Here is a 15089-nt window from a genome sequence, read left to right on the forward strand (position 1 = left end):
TTTTATACACTGCCAGCCTCTAACAGGGGAATTATGCCTAAGGCAGAGAGAGATGGAGGCCATTACTTGTACACGAATGAATGAGCGGTGGCTTTGAAGCAGATCTGCATGGGACCAAGCATTGTCGATGAGAAAAGATGATGTAGAGATGGAAGGGCAGTACAGAGAGGGGCTGCTGAGTGACGTGAAGAGAAAGGGGGAGCCAAGATGTCAACAGTGACGTCTCTCATCACATACAGAGTATAGGAGAGAAGGAAATAGCAGACCACAAGAGTCAGAGTGGATTCATCTGGGACACAAGGCATGTGTGCCTGGCTAGATGTCTCTGGTCAGACCAGAGTCCAGAGCAAGAGACCATCCTGGGAAAGGAAGCATGATTGTTTCAGACTATCACTAGGGGGATACCACATTCACTGCCCATGAAATTAACTGAAGAATTAAGCCTTGCTCTACATTATTTGAAGGGGTGTGAAATCAACCTTGTGCCTCCCACCCTCAAGTCTAAATGTTGAAGATTTTTGTATATGTTTTTTTTTCTTTTTTTCGGAGCCGGGGACTGAACCCAGGGCCTTGTGCTTGCTAGGCAAGTGCTCTACCACCGAGCTAAATCCCCAACCTCCATATGTTTTGTGTGTATAGGGGGAAGTGCACCCATGAATATGAGGTATGTATGTTTGCTTACCTGCACATGTGTGTGTGTATATGTATATGTGTGCACACATGTGTGTACATGTGTGTGTGCACATGTGTGTTACACTTGACCATTTGGGCATTAGTGAAGACTAGAATTAACGTTGACATGTCTTCCTCAAACTCTGCTTTTTATATATGATTTTATGTGTATGGATGTTTTTTTCTGTATACATGTTGCCAGTAAAATATTGTATGCCTTCAGAGGCCAGAAGAGGGTATTAGATCGCCTGAAACTGGAGTTACACATAGTTGTAAGCCACTGTGCTGGGAATCAAACCTCTGCAAGCGTAGGAAGTGCTCTCAACCATTGAACCACCTGTCCAGCCTGTCTTGTTTGTTGAGATAAGGTTCCTCTTTGAATCCTGAGCTCTCTGTTTGGTGTAGACTGGTTGGCCACCATGTCCCCAAGCTCCGCCTGCTTCTACCCACTATCTCCAGCACTGAGACTATCAATGCCTGCTGGAACATCCAGCTTCTACACGGGTGCCGTGGGCTCCATCTCAGGCCCGAATGCTTGCACGGGAAGCACTTTGCCCACTGCTCCATCTCTCCAGCCCACTAAACATGAATGGTATTTACCTGGATTTTTCTTCCAAAAAGTAATGGGTCTTATCTTTCATGTGTGGCTAGAGGCAATGGATAAATTTGGAACTCAAGGTTGAAGCATAACAGTAGTAGATAAGTGGGTTATCAAATCAGCAGAGATTGGAGAAAGGAAGCTATGAAGACTTGCTTTAGAACTGAGGTAGCATGAATGAAATCATAGAGTGTACTAGCACCAGGTCTCTCAAGGTTATGGTCCAAAGATTCTGTGTCTGGGATTCAAGTCTCACTCACATGGACCACGCTGTATACCAGGGAAATGGCAACCATGATTTTATATCATGGAACAATCGTAAAAACGTTGTCTACTAATGTATTCACTCAGCAAACATAGTGGGCGCCAGCTGTATGTCAGGCATTACCTCCCAGACCAGGCACACAGGAATGAAGACAGAGACGATGACCTCGACGCATGGGAGTGACTATGGGGTGAGAAGAGAAATAATGCCATAAATAATGAAATCAAAGCAAATAACATGTCACTATTCTCTCAGTGGCCAAGATTAAAGAAGCTACCTTTCATGCTTGTTCTGGTCTGGATAGCTGCCATTTCTCTCACAAATGCCAAGGCAGAGACGCTTGCCTGAGGCCACTCTGCTAGACAGGGTCGCATCACAGGTGAGACTCAGCCTAGGTTTTCTGATTTTACAAATCCCTCTTTGAGCAGAAAATGCAAACCCAGGGTTCACAGACTTACAACGAAAGGGCATTGTCTCACTCGGACGGGAGGTGATGATGATCTTAGACTCATAAAGTTCTACGTAGGCAGAGGCTTCCTCAGTGACAGAAAATGTAAACATGGGCCCCACCAACACATTTTCTGAAAGTAACTGGTTTCTATTAACACGGGGATGTCTGTGGTATGTCGATGCAGCAGTGAGGCAGGAGAGTGAGCTAAAAACTGGGAAATCAAGCAAGAGCCTTAGAATAAGAGAAAGCAAAGGGGTAAATCCAAACCTGAGAGCTGGCCATGTTATCCTGACGACAGATACAAGTGACACCGGGTTTCTGCCTCTCAGGTGATAAATTCAATAAAGGTGGTAAACCGAAGAGGGGGACCACGTGACTGAGGGCAGCTGGGGTGGCCAGTCAGGTAATAGCCCTCTGAGGTAGAGACCGTTGAAGAAAGGAGACATGGATGCCAGGCCTGGAAGAAGCCCGCTCCAGGAGAGAGAACAAGGGGTGGGGGACCAATAGCAAAAGTGAGCTCGGTATATCTCAGATGCCAACCATAGTGGAAGGAGCTGGCAAGGAGCCAAACACTGTAGGACATTGAAAGCCCCTGTGAGAAACGCAGATTTTACGTAAAGCGAAAGGGTGTCTTTGGAAGATTTTACGCCACAATGACATCTCATTTGCATATATTTTAAGCCACAGAGCGCTCACAGACTGCTCATGATTGTTAAAGATTATTGTGCAGTAGATCTCTCATGCATGCCAGACCTGAAATAGAGGGCCAAGAAAATGGAGGAACTTCCGGACTGTGAGAAAGAGTGAAGAAGTTTATAGGACACTGGCTATGGTCCAGGCCTTTGACACTGTTATGGCTGCCATGGGAGATTATGTGATGGCTCTGTGGTCACTCACTTGTGCCTTCCCTCCGTAAAGCATATGTGCCCTTTCTGCACCTTTATTCCTCTTCATGACTAGGGCACCAGTAGACATTCGTTTTGAAGTCCCTGTGAGAGATGACTAATGTGAAACCCTTTTCAGTTCCTGAAATCAATTGCTATGCCTAACTCGTTGGGAAACACTGACTCTCTGACTAGGAACAGGGATCCCCATATCTGTGGCAGCCAAGAGAAGAGTTGAGAGAAAGGCAGGGACCTCATGGACTGAGGTAACCACCTCCGATTCCTGGTCTTGAGTACCCCTGATTCAATCACAGGCTCAGAGTCCCCTTGTTTGTTAAGATCTCAGAGACAGTGTAATCACTTTACTGAAGTACAGTTAACATACAAAATGATGCATATCTAATGCACATAGTTTGATGAGTTTGGACATAGGCAAATACCTGTGGTGCCACCATCAAAGTAGCCGTCTCTGGCTCACTCTCAAACATTGTATCTCCTTTTAGTTTTCCTACTTCTTTATGTATTAAGAGTATGATTTTTTTAAAGATTTATTTATTTCAATTTTATGTATAGAAGTGTTTGGCCACATGTATGTCTGTGTACCACAACCATGCCTGATGCCCACAGAAGCTACCAGAGGGTATCCAATCCCCTGGAACTGGAGTTACAGACAGTTGTGAGCTGCCATGTGGGTGCTAGGAACCAAACATGGGTCCTCTGCAAGAGTAGCACGTGATCTTAACCATCTCTCCAGCCCCTATAAAAACATAATTTTATGTATGTTCTCATAGCTCAGGTTCAGGAATTAGCACCCACAAAATCCTAGGTTTGATCCCCAGAACTGCACAAACCACTATGTTTGTATAGATTTTTGTGGACATCATGCCACTGTGGCTTAAAAAAATATATACAAATGAGATGCCACTGTTGCTAAAAATCTTCCAGTGGTACCCTTTCACTTTACATAAAATTCGTATTTCTCATTGGCACTTGCTTATAATGCCAGCACTGAGGAGTTGAAGGGGGAAGATCAGAAGCACAAGGACATTTTCGGCTGTGTGGCAAGTTCTAGGTCAGGCCGATACATGAGACTTATAGAAAAGAGAAGAAAAGAAAAGAAAGGAGGGAGGGAAGAGAAAGGGAGGGAAGGGAAGGGAAAGAAAAAAAGGGAGAAAAATATTTAAAATGTAAAGCTTTCTTTCTGATGAATAACAATTCCTATTTTCTCCCTTTCCCAATCCCTGCCCACCGCCACACTACTTTCTGTTTCCATGGCCTTGGCTTTGTGAAATACTCATAGAAAACTGTGACACTCAGCATTTGTCCCCTACTGTCCTCACAGTCTATCCACATTGTGTCTGATGGCAGGATTTCCGTTTTTAAGACTGGACAATACTCTACAGGGCATAGATGCTACGCTTTCTCCATCCATATGTCAGTGGGCATCTGGGTATGTTTCTGTACCTTGGCTGCTGTCAATGATGCTTCAGGGACTCAGGAGTTCAGCTCACTCCTGTGCATTCTGATTTCACTTACTCTGAACATGGGCTCAGCGGCAGGATGGCTGCCTCCTGTGGCCTTTCTACACTCTTTCCCACAGCAGGGGCGCCATCTCACATACCCACTAAGGAAGAGTCCCCATTCCTCAACCTCTTTGGAAACACTTGCTTTTAAAAAAACAACAACAGAAAACACAACAGAAAACAAAGAGCAATGCAAACCAGCCATTTCAGCCAGTGTAAGGCAAGAAAGACCTCATGATGATGCTGACTCCGTCTCTTTTATTCCACAGCATTGGGTATTTTTTCCAAGGTAGCTGCCCATTTCTGGCTTGTTTCAGCCATTTACCCATGTTTTAATTGGTGTTTTCATGACTCCTGAGTTTTTTTAGGAGTTGTCAATGTTTAACATTAAACCACGACCAGTCATCACAGTCTGTAAAAGTTCTCTCCCATTCTCTACCTCGTGGTTCTGTTTGTTTGTTTGTTTGTTTGTTTGTTTGTTTGTTTTCAAATGCTTTCCTTTGTGGGGCAGAGGCTTTTTAGTCTGACGTCATTCGTCTACATTTTACTTCATACTTTAATTTCAGTATCACGTTCAATAATACCCATCCCAATGCTTAATTTACGGCTGTGTTTTCTTCTAGCGGTTTTATCAATTCTCACGTACATTTAAGCCAAGTCATCCCGGAGTAACTTGGGTGTGGTATGAGAATGGCCTTAGACTCCTTCCCTGTGGATATCCAGTTTTGTGGGAGTGGATATCCCTCCCAAGGGGGTATTCTTGGCCCCAGTTTATCTCTCGGCTGTCTGTCCTTCCCATCAGCCCGTCTGTCTTTGTGCCACTGTTAAATTATCTTGATCATCATAGCTCTGTTATGAATTTGAAAATGCTGGACACGATGCTACTGGCCTTGTTCTTTCCCGAGATTTATTGATTTCTGTTTTTCTCTTGTGGTTCTCTATGGATTCCAGGATTGCTTTTCTGTTTTTGTGATAAGCGCCACTCAGATTTTTGTAGGCATAAATTAAATAATTTATGAACAGCTTTGGGCAGTGTGGACATTTTAACAGGATTTACCCTTCCAGCCCATGAATGTCAGATGCCTCTTTCTCTGAGTCTTCCCTCACAGTTCTTATCAATCTTTCTTCCTTCACAATGGCTGTGGACGTGTAAGCCTTTCCCCTCCTGAGCTATAGCCCCTTCTAGGTTTTCTTCTTTTTATGTTAGTGAAGTACGATTGTTTCCTTAGTTTTCCTTGTAGACAGCTCGTTGTCGATGCATAAAAAAAAAATGCAGCTGGAGTTCGGGTCTTGATTTAGTACAAGGCAGTTCCACTGAAATCATTTAAATTTTTGTTGAATATTCAGTGCTTTCTACATAGAAGATTCTGTCATCTGCAGGCAGAGATCATTTTCTTCTTCCTTTCTGTTGGGAATGCTCCTTGGTTCATTTTCCTGCCTGATTGCCCTAGCTAGACCTTTCGGGAGTGTGTCAATAGAAAAGTTCAGAACAGGAATTCTTATCTGTTCTCGGGTTCAGAGGAAAAGCCTTCAGTTTTGGACCGCTGGTTATGATGTTGCCTGTGCTCAAGTCATATATGTTATCTTTTATATGGAGATAGATTCGTTCTATGCCCTGTTTCTTGAGAGTTGGGATTTTTATAAATCTTGAACAGGGAATGAATCTGTCAATCTTTTCCCTACATGCATTGAGATGATCATGTAATTTTGTTTTGTTAATGGTATTATATTCATTTGCGTACATCAACCATCATTGTGTCTCAAGGACAAATCCTATTTGGTCTCTAAGCTCAGTCTGTTGGCATTTTGTATTCCTCTCCATCCATGGTACTGCTGTGCAGGTTTTCATCAGGCTTCTGTCCTAGGGCAATACCACCTCCAGATTTTTGGAAGCGTTCTAGAATTAATGACATGAGATTCTTCCCCAAATGTCTGGTTCAATTCACTGGTGAGGACATTATAGAAATATGACGGGTGTAGTTTATGTTGGGAATTGTTCCTCTGAGCCAGGTCAGTTAACACAGGCCTATCATTCACAAGATAAGGCAGAGGCAGGGGGAGCACAAGTTCAAGGCGTTCCTGAGCCACAAGATGCATCTCCGTGGTAGAGCACTTGATAACCACAATCCCATAATGCTGCCATTCACTTGATCATACCACTGAATAAAAGGGGTCCAGGAAATAGACTGCATGTTTGACTAGTTATTACCTCCACTCCTAGGACAAATTGGCTGGAGCATCTGTTCTCAGAGGTAGCAGGAATCTTCTGCTTGGGAAGAGAGTGTTAAGCCTAGATCTGTTAGAGGATCCTACCTCACAATGGGGAGGCTGGAGAGAAACCAGGCAGGATGCGTGCTAAGTGACAGGTCTAGTACTTATCCCATGTTAAAAATGGTGATGGCTTGCAGGCCCAGGATGCTTTGAGGCAAGATAAGGAGTAAGACTGGGGGCAATACCAAGCTAGCCAGATGGCTGTCATTTCTAAGAAGCACTCTTAAGAGTTCCAAACAGTAGGTAGCCCTGAAAGGTGGGTTCAGAGTTGTCTTGGATTTCCTTCTCACCCTGACAGACATGTCCTGTTAAGACAAAACTTAAAACACAGCTGTTTTCCCTGTTTTGCTAACATTGAGTTACCTGAATCTAGATCCCAAGACTCGGGTAGGGTCCATTTGTCCTAACATAAAAATGGTGATCTCAGAGAATCAAAGCATGCCCCAGATGATAGCAAGGACTCTGTTGAGCCATTAAAACCCATACTTTAAAAGGAAACCTATGCCTTTATATCCAGTAAACTAGAAAAGTGTTCATAATTTTCTGACATGGGTCTTTAAGCATCTCTACCAAGGATGTGGTGTTACCCTTTAGTCAGTAGCTCAGGAAACCATTCTAGTCTCTTATGGATGTATGAACTGAAGGGTGCTATGGTCATATATCTGGTCTGTTCACCCTCTCTTCCAGGCTCTTTCCTTTGGCTTCTGTGGTTGACATTTTGGAGAATTCTGCCCCCCCAACTTCCTGTGTTACTAAGTTTATCAGGAAGAGAGCCAGCTTGCTTACCGTGCTGTCTGTTGATACCGTGCTCATTTCACAGCAGAATAGCTAAAGGCTACCTTCCAGGCAGCACAGATAAACAGTGTTCTCAGCCTCCCCATTAGCGAAGTTCCTCAGGACATTATAGTTCGGACACGCTCTGTGCCCAACAGTACACGCGTTTCATATTCACACTCATCCCAGGAAGTGTTACTGCTTCTCTTTCAGAAAAGTCAGAGCAGAGGTGACTTACCCAAGACCTCTTTGCTACCAGAGTCAAAGGTGAGACCTGGTCCATGCTCAGCACCTCCAATGGCATCTTCTGACAGAAAATGAAAGCCACAATCTTCACATCCCTCTCAGGACAGAAAATATAAGTTCCCAGTTCCACATCCTTCTAGGATGTAAGAGGAACACGTTATCTCGTGGGGACAGATGGTTATGACTTTAAATAGTCAGAGCATCTAGTTAGGCAGATGTTCCGCTGATGACAAGAAGTATAAACACGACCCTGATGACTGCATTTGCTGAAACTTGCTGGTCGCTCCTGTCGGGACTGTTGCGTTTACTGCCAGTCTTTAGGCTGTATAAAATAAAAAGAAAGAAAAAATCAAGCATGAAGAGAATTGGCATTTAAAATGTGTTTATTCTTCACTGTCAAGACAAATGGAACCTTTCACTCAAAGATAAATGAGAAGTCCATTTTGGTGTGGGAAAGCACAAAGAACTAGGAATTGAGAAATCCTTGGAAGATCCATCTCATAAAAGCCATCGAGGGAGTACGAGAGATTTCCTTGCCAAGGGTCCTATAGCCAATCTGTGGCTGGACTGCTTTGAAATCTTGAGGGTTCTTACAGGAGAGACTTCAGAAAACCCATCCATGGGTTGGGCTCATCCTTCCTGTCCCCTCCCTGGTCCAGTGTTTGATCAATCACTTATTTTTCCAACTGTTTTCCTGACCTCATTCTCCCTATGCCCTTTGATATTTGTGCTTAGAAGGTAGTGACTTTTTACTTCTGTTTTTATTACTGGCCCACTCCCTTCCTCATTGTTCAGTTTAATGTAGTTTGAAAACTGCCTTGAATTGGTTCTTGTAGCATCAACTCTTTCACTGAGTACCAACTTGAGGACATTCATGGCCTCCCAAGACCTCTCCCAACACTTTGAGGGTTGATCAGAATAGCCCTTGTGCAGCTCTCGGTGTTACTATATCCACTATAGAAGCCCAGGGGTGGGGAGGTCTGGGTATGCAGTGGAAGAAAATATGTTTAGTTAGAAATTGACCCTCATTAATACCTTTCAGGAAGTGTTCCGTTTGCACTTAACCTTCCCAGAGCGTCACGTGAGTTCACTGGAAGCAACTACATTCGCCTGTAAAATCATCATAGCCGGCTGGATGGTTTATAGCGTCCAAGCATCTGGAACAGGGAGAAAGATTTGAATCTCAGATGTGTCAGAGGCAGAGAGTTCTGCCGCCTGCCCCAGTAGAGAATCTGGAGAGCCTCTTTCTCCAAGGAAAAAGACAAAGACGAGAGGGCAGCTATGGCGAACACTCTCCCTACTTCTGCCCTTTACCAGATGACCACAGATTCTCCAACTCGGCCCTTCTTCTGTTCACCCAAGTCATTGCTCAACTCTCTACCCTCAGCCAGGCTGAGACCAATCCACTCCCAGGTGACATTTTACCAGACTGCATTACCTGTGTTGTGAAGGCCAGGCCCACAATTGTTAGTGATCTCCCTGTGTTGACCTCCACAGCCCTGTTCTTCCGTCAGCAGGCAAGCTACGGTGGCAGTTGTTTGTCCCTCACTTACCCTGTCCTTTCCCTCTTCCCATATAAGGAACTGTAACTACATTGCCATTTGTTCGTGTGGCATCTGCTTTGTATTAAAAGTCTAAACAGATTTTCTTGTCCACTGGATTTAGAGTTTTTATACACTAGGTCTTTGCAATCTCATGACCCCAGAGTTACCTATCAAAAGCCAGTGTTGAGAAGTATTTGCTAAGCAATCCCTACTTTTCCTGGCCACACACAGAAGGACAGGGTGACAGCCACACCTCCCACTACCAAGAAAAGGAGAGGCAGAATGAATAGCAAAAAGAAAAAAGGAAGAAGGAGAAGGAGGAGGACGAGGAGGAGCAGGGGGAGGGGGAGGGGGAGGAGGAGGTGGCGGCGGCGGCGATGATGATGACAAAACCCAGGCGAGTAGAAGAATGGCATTATTAAAAAGGACTGAGATACTGAAAATCACTCAAACCTAGAGTCTAGAAAGTGAGTTTGGTCCTGCCCTTTCCCTCGGTGTTAAACGGACTTCTTTTCCAACCAGACTGTTTTAACAGTGCCCTCTACAGGCCATTTTCAAAACTGCAGCACTTGCTTCCTTTAACGTTCATTGCTTGCCTTAGGGATCCTCTCTTGAATAAATAGCTGACTTCTACAGTTACCTCAGAAGGATGCTTTCCTGGGAAACCCCTCAGAACCCCTCCCCATATGCTGTGCTTTATGTTGAGACACTACCATGTAACAAATTCAAGAATGTTGTGTTTCCGTCCCTCATCAGTCTGGACCCATGGATGGATATGTTGCCGGAGACCCAGACAGTGAAGAAAAGTGATAAAAGAACTGATCTTGGTAGGGCGCATTCCTCCAGCTAGGCTTGGGCCATGTCGCCATGGGGCACTAAGAGCTGTTTGGTTCTTTCCCTCCTCCATTCCTGCTCTGCCTGCCTCTACCCCTTGCCCCACTTCTCCGCTCCATTGCCTATCTCTGAAACAGTCAGAATCCCACATATTCTGAGTCAATAAAATCCTGGCTAGCCTGTGGTTCACAGTCTCCACACTTTAAGACCTATGTTCTATACTCTGCATAAGCTCAGCTCATTACTTCCAAATATGGACCGAGATGGACAGCAAACCTGACACTAGGGGGGTGAATAGGTCCACCTTTCCTGTAAAAGATAGATATGTCACGTCTATGAACTATGTCGTCTCTGTTACAGCTTCTCACTTCTGCTCTGGTAACACATCAGACATTAGAAAATAAATGGATGTAGCTGTGGCCCAGAAAACTTACCTGGAGAAAGAACTGGCAGTCTGGGTTTGGCCCTCAGGTCTTCATTTACCAACCGATGGGGTAAGCTATTGCAAAGCCATGATGACTATGTAGAAACCATGGTCATGTGACCATGCCCAGGCAAGGAGGACCTGAAACCATGTTAGCTTCTTTGCCCCTTCTACTCCAGGACACCTATAACCCAAAGGTCCTGGCTATACAGTAAAAATTACGGAATGCCCCGTCTCCAATACCCAATGTCTTGTACTCTGTCCTTGTGATGATGTGAGGTGATATGGGCATCTGCCATGCTCTGTGGTTGTGACATGGGCATCCGCCATGTTTTGTGATTGTGATGTGGGTATCCTCCGTGCACAGTGGTCATTGCATCTGCTTTGTCAAGCATTCGAGGCATGAGAGAAAAATTAGCATGAATTCATGTTTCCTCCTTCATGATACCACAGACAGGAGATTGAGGCTTACTATACACTGTAGACCATTCAACCCATGATGATCTCCTCTCCTGATCAAGCCAAGGACACTTGCCTCTACATTCAAAGGCAGAGGTTGTTTTGCTGTTATTTCTAAATCACCAGCGTGGTTTTTTTTTTTCCATACAGTAGGACCATCATTTATGAACAGTCAGAGTTACTAGAGCATAAGCAGGGCCATGCACCAACAGTCAAGCGTGTGGCTAAGAACATGACTAATGGGTGGGTAGTGTATGCACGAACATACACTGGATTCAAAGACAATTTGTACCCAAGCAGGATGGAGCAAGAAGTTCTAGATTTCTTCATGCTGTTCAAATGGCATAAAATTTAAACTTTGCGAATTTTCTTTTTAATCGTTTTGGATCATGGTTTATCACAGTTTTACTGAAACCATGTAAATCATTATTACAGGTAAGGGGGAGAGAACTATTTCAATGAGTGTAGGCGCATATTATATCTCCTTTCATGTTAGTAAGTGTATAGCTTGCATATTATGTATATTTTACACCCATTTCAAATGTGGTATCCATGTATTTGTCATATCTGTCATATCATATATGTACATATGTGTACTTATATGTTTGAAGAAAACAGGCTTACCAGAAGGCAGTAGGTAGCTTGTACAGTCATAGAGGCCGACAAATCCCAAGGTCTGCAATCTGAGTCTTCGAGCTGGAGACATAAGAGAGCTGGCAGTATGAATCCAGTGTGAATCCAAGGCCTGGAAAAAGGAGAGTCAGGGCTTCAAATGCAGCTCAAATATCAGCATATTCAGAACACGGGAAGAGCTCCCATGCATCTGGAGGCAGGAGATTTTCCCTCTTCCTCTTGGGATAATCAGTTTCCTTGGTGCTATTAAAGAATGGCGTCTCCTAAGTGGTTGTTACCAAAAGCACTATATGATAATGGAGGGCAATCTTCCCTGACTAGGTCTACCCATTCAAATGTTTACCTCCTCCAGAAACAGCCTCACAGATAGATACACCAGAACGATGTTTGATCAAACAGCTGGGCACTGTGTCCAGTCAAGCTGGTAACCTAACGCTAACTCTCACAATTAGTTTACAAACAGGCGTCCGGCACTATCAGTTGTGGATTGTCTGAGGACACAGCAGTGCACAGACACCATGTGGGAGCATGTCAGTTATGACCATTTGCTCACAGTGAGCACAAACTCATTCATTCTCTCAGGCTAATGAAGGAGCTTCTGAAACTAGTTTCGTCGAGTTCTGCTTGAACATGGTCTGTGTAAATGGGAGGGGAATGTCTTGACTGTCTTGGCTTACAGAAGGTTAACCTTGGATAAGCCTGTCACTGAAAGCAGTCATCACTGCAGTAGCCTGAGACTGGGACTGGGACTGGGAGTGGTTGGTAGGAACAACCCAACAGAGATGTCCACCAGGTAATTTATTCCACAAAAGGAGAAGCCTCTGGAGACTGAGGCTGCCTAGTTAGGGGTCTATCAGACATTGTTTTGTTAGAGTTTGGATAAAAAATATCCTCCCCCTAAAAGGGTCCTGGGTTGAGGACCAAGGGTCTGGATTTGAGCTGGTGGAACTACTTTGGAAAGTTCTAGAATGTTTTAGGGGGAGGAATCTAGCAGGAGGAAGTGGCTCACTGAGAGGCGGGTCTTTAGGGCCCTTCTACCTCCTCTATTGGCTTCCTACATACCACAAAGTAAGGCTCCCTTCTACCACCTGCTCCCAACCCCCAGGGTATTCTGTCCAACTACACAGGGCCAATCAACTATGACCTGAGATTTCTGAAATCAGGAGCCTAAGTAAATCCTTCCTTGCCTTCAAGTTGTTTATGTTGGGTGTTCACAGCAGTAACAGTAACTAATGGAGCCCCCTTTTTCTTTCCTCCCCCAGGATCTTAGACTGCGCAGTCCAGGGTAGCCTTAAACTTCTGGCCCTCCTGCAGAATTGGATGCACATGCCCGCTTGTCTGACGTTGGTTAGGGGCTCTCATTGCTGTTTATTGCAAAAAATTTACAGTCCCTTTACAAAGTTTGCCTTATATAAAAATTGTGATTTAAGCCACCCATCTACAGTGTAGAACAGTAGAACACATCCAAAGGGGGAAGAAAATTTTTAGAAAGAAAATTTAGGCATAATTTTTCCAATTTTAACATTAGAATCCTCTCAAAGAAAATTCTTACATAAAGCCCCAATGTGTGCAGCTAAAAAGAACTAGGGATAAGAGAGGCCAAAACTGACACTTTCCAGTTCCCTTCCCCAAAGTTCTGCCTACCCCTGAGGTGGCTGCTACTACATCCCTGGGGACCTCGCAAGCCAGTGACCTGGATACTCTATAGGTGACAACTGAAGCCACAAGTTGGATAATAGCACCTTCCGCCAGCTTTTATTGCTGTAAAGAACACTTTCAGTTGCCCTGCTTTAACTTTTTATTGTCTACATATTTAGAATAATTGTATAGATTATACTATAGCACGGTAAGGCTTATTTACTGTAGCATTTGTATCTGACATTCCGTTGCGTCTAAGCAGACAGCGGGAAGGGTAAATAAACACACACAAAGAAGACTGCTGTCACCATTTGTTCCTGTGCGAGCAAAATAACGCACCAGATGTGCAGCTAACGATCTGCGTGACCTTTCAGTTATCTGTTGGTACTGAGGTAGATTTACATACTATGGAACACATGGGATGGTGTTTGATCTTTTCTGACAAACCCATAGCTACTGACTCAATCAAAATCTATGTCTCTCGTCCCAGAAACTCCTCTCATTATTCATTGAGATAAAGCAGCTAGAGATTGGACGTCTGTCACCATGTCTAATTTTCAATTCTAGAATTCTGTATAAGTGAGCTCATGCCATAATTTGTGTCTGGTTTCCTCACTTAGTAGAATTCCTCCAGATGATGTCATATATCAGTGCTGTGTTCCTGCCCATGTACTGTTCTCTTGTATGAATGAATGAACTGCAGTTTACTCCTTCTCCCATGGAAGGTGACTGGGTTGTTTCTAGTATTTAGCTAGTATGAAAAAGCTATTGGGAAATTCTTGTCTAGGATATTTTGGGGACATATATTTCCATTTCTCTAGTTAGATACCAAATGGAAATTTTATGAGATCAGAGAAATGTATATCTTTTAAATTATATATGTGTACATGTATACACATACATACACATACATAAACACCTATACATGCACACTTACACACATACACATATATACATATATAAACATAAAGACTTTATAAAATGGGTGTCCTTTTTGCACTCTGGTTGTTGCCTCTCATTTACAGCTCGAAATCCTTGGCTCTTCGAATTTCCTCCATTCTTACTGGCGGATAGGTTGCAGTATTTATGCCATCCACGGGCATCTCTGAGTAGTAAGACCAATCAATGCCTTTTCACAGCCTGCTGGCCATCATTCTGTATTTTGTGAAATGCCCAACTTTCTGCCCTTTCAAATACTGCATCACTGGTCTTCGTATTACTAACTGGTGGGAGTTTCTCATATATCCTGGATCAAAGGTCTTTGTTCTATTAAAATTTGGCGAGCGTTTCTTCGGGTTTTGAATCTGTTTTATTGAAAATGTGTTTTTTATGAACAGTTTTCAATTTGTGGACATTTTTCTTTTATAGTTATTGCTTTCTGTATTCGGGGAAATCTCCCCCTCCACTAAATCATGAAAGCATTCATTTCTATTTTCTTCTGGAAGATTTATACTTAAACTGTATGTATTTATATCTATGATCTGTCTTGAGATGTGTATGTATGCACACACACACACACACACACACACACACACACACACATACACACACAGAGTGGGTTGGGGTTAAAATTTGTTTTTGTTCTACATATAGATAACCAGTCATTCCCCTACACATCCATTAAAGGTTTTGCAGTTAGGCATCTTGTTTGAAACTGATTTTTTTTCACATAAAGGTGTGAGCTCCCATGTATACCCTTGTCTCTACTTTGTAATTTCCTATTTTATCTCCTTATCCTCTTTCTCTTTCCTCTCATCAATGCTGTGCCCTGTAGGGACTGTAGAATCAACATATTAATTTCTACAAAACAGATACCAAAATTATTCATCGAGATCTGTTAGGATCTCTTAAGTCTGGGAAAAGCCAGCAGGCT

At 43.5% G+C, this 15089-nt stretch overlaps 1 protein-coding gene and 1 long non-coding RNA gene across 22 annotated transcripts in view; one reads left to right on the forward strand and one right to left on the reverse strand.

Annotated features, from left to right (window-relative positions):
- The window catches only part of Rgs6 (regulator of G-protein signaling 6), a 536804-nt gene that overhangs the window by 321983 nt on the left and 199732 nt on the right, over window positions 1–15089 (forward strand).
- Window positions 4629–9652, reverse strand: LOC148005383 (uncharacterized). The gene is made up of 3 exons (XR_015623196.1): window positions 9123–9652; window positions 8720–8841; window positions 4629–8006 (listed from the first exon to the last, which is right to left on the reverse strand). It is a non-coding gene; the product is annotated as an uncharacterized LOC148005383 (long non-coding RNA).

This window comes from Rattus norvegicus, chromosome 6, assembly GCF_021556685.1.
Source record: "Rattus norvegicus strain SHRSP/BbbUtx chromosome 6, alternate assembly SHRSP_T2T, whole genome shotgun sequence".
Classification (NCBI taxonomy): domain Eukaryota; kingdom Metazoa; phylum Chordata; class Mammalia; order Rodentia; family Muridae; genus Rattus; species Rattus norvegicus.